The sequence below is a fragment of the Loxodonta africana genome, chromosome 12, assembly GCF_030014295.1.
Source record: "Loxodonta africana isolate mLoxAfr1 chromosome 12, mLoxAfr1.hap2, whole genome shotgun sequence".
Taxonomy (NCBI): Eukaryota; Metazoa; Chordata; class Mammalia; order Proboscidea; family Elephantidae; genus Loxodonta; species Loxodonta africana.
Genome location: NC_087353.1, coordinates 19,414,045 through 19,418,256, shown reverse-complemented (window position 1 = coordinate 19,418,256; position 4,212 = coordinate 19,414,045). Strand labels below are relative to the sequence as shown.

The 4,212-nt window shown below is 40.9% G+C and overlaps 1 pseudogene; it reads left to right on the top strand.

The window, feature by feature from the left end:
- Positions 1–1,020: 1,020 nt before the first annotated feature.
- Positions 1,021–2,092, top strand: LOC111751173 (gamma-aminobutyric acid receptor-associated protein-like 2; annotated as a pseudogene).
- Positions 2,093–4,212: the final 2,120 nt, after the last annotated feature.

Genomic DNA, 4,212 nt, shown 5'->3' with positions numbered 1-4,212 from the left:
GGTGAAAATTCTAGAACACAAGCCTTGAGTTTATACAACAGAATTTTCCGAATCTTTAACTTCTGTTTTCATTTTGCACAATTCATTTTTAAGCCCATCTCTTTCCTCTCACATTTTACTATAAGCAGCAAGGAGAAACACAACCAGCTGGGTGGTGGAAGAAGGTAGTTCTAAATACCAGCTACGACTACATGACTGGTTGTAGAAACAAGGACAGTAATTGTTATGAGTATTCCTTCCTCACGTGTGTGTGTGTGTGTGTGTGTGTGTGTGTGGCAAATATCTTTGCTTTCTCCCCTCCCTTATCCCATTACCTATTATAAAATACTTTTTTAAAAGTCCAAAAAAAGTATATACAGCTTATTAAATTTTTACAAAGTGAACACATCCATGAAATCACTATACATATTAAGAAATAGAATGTTATCAGCATGCCAGAAGCCACTTTGTGCTCCTTTCCAGTCATTGCTCCTTAAAGGTAAATGTCCACCTGACTTCGATTACCATAGATTAGTTTTATCTGCTTTTGATCTTTATATAAATGTAATCATGGGTTTTTTAATCATACCATAGGTACTTATTTGTGTCTGGCTTCTTTGTCTCAACTTTATGTTTGTAAGAGCCATCCATGTTGTGTGTCAACCCCTTGCTGTTGAGTCAGTTCTGACTCATAGTGACCCTACAGGAGAGTAGAACTGACCCATAGGGTTTCCAGGGAGTGGCTGGTGGATTCCAACTGCTGACCTTTTGGTTGAAAATGGTTAAGCCAAGCAGCCAAGCCCTTAATGACTGCACCACCAGGGCTCCACGTTGTGTGCAGCAGTGGTTTATTTCACTTTCATTGTCATACAGTATTTCATTATATGAACATATCACAATATATTTACCTACTCTTTTGTGATGAACATATGAGTTATTTGTAGTTTGAGCTTATACAAATAATAACTGCTCTGAACATTGGACTTGACTCCTGGTGCATACATGCATGCATGTTTGTTGGATGCAAACCTAGGAGTGGAATTGCTGGGGCATGGGGTATGGATAACATGAGTTGGGATCAACTTGATGGCAACAGGTTTGGTTTTTGGTCAGTGTTCTTTAAAAAGTTTCCTGACCAGAGGAATTATAGAAGGTTCTTGAGAAGGTGGCTTTGAAAGGACTATTAACAATGATCAGAACTCTACTAGGGGGAGAAAGGGGAAGAAATGCCAGGAAGAGAGAGTCCCACAGGTAACATCTGCAGACCAGAAAGTGATTGGTGGATTTCAGGAACAGTCTAGACTAGTGTGGCAGGACCATAGGCCCCTGGCGGATTGGTCATGGGCAGCCCTTAAAAAACCTGTCAGGGTGATTAAACCTCATGCCCTCCTTCTGCTTCTGATTTTCATCAGTAAGAGTGGGAGAAAATTAGTGCCTCTCCTAGGGTGCAAAGAGACCATGTTAAGATATCTTAACTCATCAATATTGTGTTGGATTTTCTTTGTTTTTTAACCTTTGCACTTTCCGTCCTGTGAAGGATACAGAGAGTTATGAACCATGATCTCCTCCCTTAGAATTTCCTCTCTAGACATTAAAATAGTCAGTCTTGGTTGTATTGGTGGATGCTCTGAGTTCTGTGTCTCCCAGAGCCAGCTCTGTCCTCTCCCCGCAGCTGCCATGAAATGGACTTTCAAAGAGGACCGACCACCTGTTGGAACACAGAAGTATATAATCCTTGTAGATCCAAGAGAGATACCCTGACAAGTTCAGATGATTATGGGAAAAGTCCCAGGCTCTCAGATTGTTGACACTGACAAACAGAAGTACCTAGTCCCCTCTGACTTCAGTGTGGCTCAATTCATGTGTCTCATCTAAATCCAGCTTCTAGAAAGGCAATCTTCCTGTTTGTGGAGAAGATAGTCCCATAGTACAGCCTAGCAATGGAACAATTTGATGAGAAGGAAAAAGATGAAGACAGATTCTTGTTTGTGGCTGACAGTGGAGAGAACACCTTGGCTTGTGAGGGCCAGTGTTAGCTAGCACCGTTCCTGCTTGTGTGTCTTGTACGTAGCTGGCCACTTTGAGTTATTACACCAGACCCTCTTCACATAGACCTATTAATGCTTTTACAATTGGACCTATTTCTTAATATACTGGAAAGTTTTATTTCCTTAGACTAGTAAATTGTCATACAGAGTTTTATTTTAAATTCCTCTTTTCTACATTGTCCTCATGGCCATACTCTCTGGGGGACTTGTTTCCTTAGTAGTTCCATTTAATGAAGATACTTCCGTATCGAAGTGAGGTAGATAAGGTATTAAAGTGAAAGGGAGAGAGATGATGCATTTATTCTGGATTATGTTTGAAGTGTAAGATGGCTAAGCATTTAAAGCACCCCAATTAGATCTTTAGCAATCAGAACACTTGCTTCACTAGCTTTTGCCAATTGCCAATCATGCTGGAGGAGCTAATCTGGTCCTCTTCCTAAAATTACTTTGGTAAATTATTAGCAATAAAATTTCCCCTTACAAAGCCAAAGGAAAAAAAAAAATCAGTCTTAGAACTGGAGGAGAAAAAATTCTGGGCTGGCTGTGATGTGTTGCAGAGCCTTGGGTAAGTGACGTCATCTCCCTGGCCCTTGGTCTTCTCATCTGCAAAATGTTCCTTTGGTCCAGGTTCAAGCTGTAACCTCCTTCTAGTTTCAGTAAGGGATCCAGGACAGAGGGTAGAGCTGAGCTCTAACACTGGGCCACCTGGTCAATGTGGTGTCACTGAGAATGAGGTAGGAGATGTCTCTGGGGTAGGGAGAAGAGTTCTGGGGCAAAGGAAGCTGATTTTACTGGTTATTACAGTGAGCCCATTTATCTGATTTGATTGGGGGACTTCAGAAGTCTTCTACCTTCTACACTTGGTCACCCCCAAATATGGGCCTGCCATGCTGCTTGAAATTTCACTCTCAGGCACTCCTTTGAACTAAGACATTGAATGCAGAAGGCTCGCATTAAAATGCCTAATGTTCCCATATAGGGTTATGTGCATACACTTGACCTGTAGCAATCAGAATACTTGCTTCACATGGAAAGGCCAAACTTTGACAGAAGGGCTGAGCCTGGGATAAATGAGGTGTCCAGGGCATTGATTTAGGAGGACATGCCCTTGTGAGACCATCTGGAAAGGATATGGAGCAAGACAGTGAAGACACTGGCAAGAACTATCAGAGCAGCAGACTAATATCGCCTTCAGGGAATGGGGCAATGGTACAGTCTCTGGTAACTGTTCCTCTCCTCTCCATTTCCACGCTCAGCATCCCAGTTCAGGATGTAATTCCTCACCTGGAATATTGCAATACCTTCTTCTTTAGTCTCGCTGCCTCCTCCCTTCTGTTCCAGTCCTTTCCTCACATGCAGCCAGAGTATCTAGAGCCCTTTAAAGTCTGCGTGCTATCTACTGAGCCCTAAATAAACTCTTTACCCTGGCATTCAAGGTCCTGTTCCTCCAGGATCCTGTCTCACCCACTTTGTCCACAGACTCTATAACCATATTCGCTGAGAAAAAAAAAAAAACTGGGATGTGTGAAATGACAAGAATAAGGGTAGTCACACAATAGCAAAAAGATAAAACAACCTACCATATTTTTACACAAATAACACACGCCTTCTACAATTGTTTGCCAACCATGCCCTCCCCCCATAAGGTATTTTCATAAGTGTGCTATGCCATTTTTTAAAACATGTTGCTGTAAAAAAAATTATCATAGCAAAACTGAATTCCGTCTGTAAAAACATGAAACAGGACCCATACCTCACACCATTACACAAAAACTAATGGAAAATGGATCAAAGACCTAAATATAAAACCTAAAACAATAAAGATCATGGAAGAAAAAAATAAAGACAAAGCTAGAGACCCTAATACATGGCATAAATAGAATACAAACCATAACTAACAATGCACAAACACCAGAAGACAAACTAGATAACTGGGAGCTCCTAAAAATTAAACACTTATGCTCATCAAAAGACTTCACCAAAAGAGTAAAAAGAGAACCTAAAGACTGGGAAAAAATTTTTGGCTGCAACATATCCAACAAGGGTCTAGTCTCTAAAATCTATAGAATATTTCAACACCTCAACAACAAAAAGACAAATAATTCCATTTAAAAATGGGCAAAGGATACAAACACACACTTTGCCAGCCATTGAGGCAGCCAACAGACACATGAGGAATTACTCG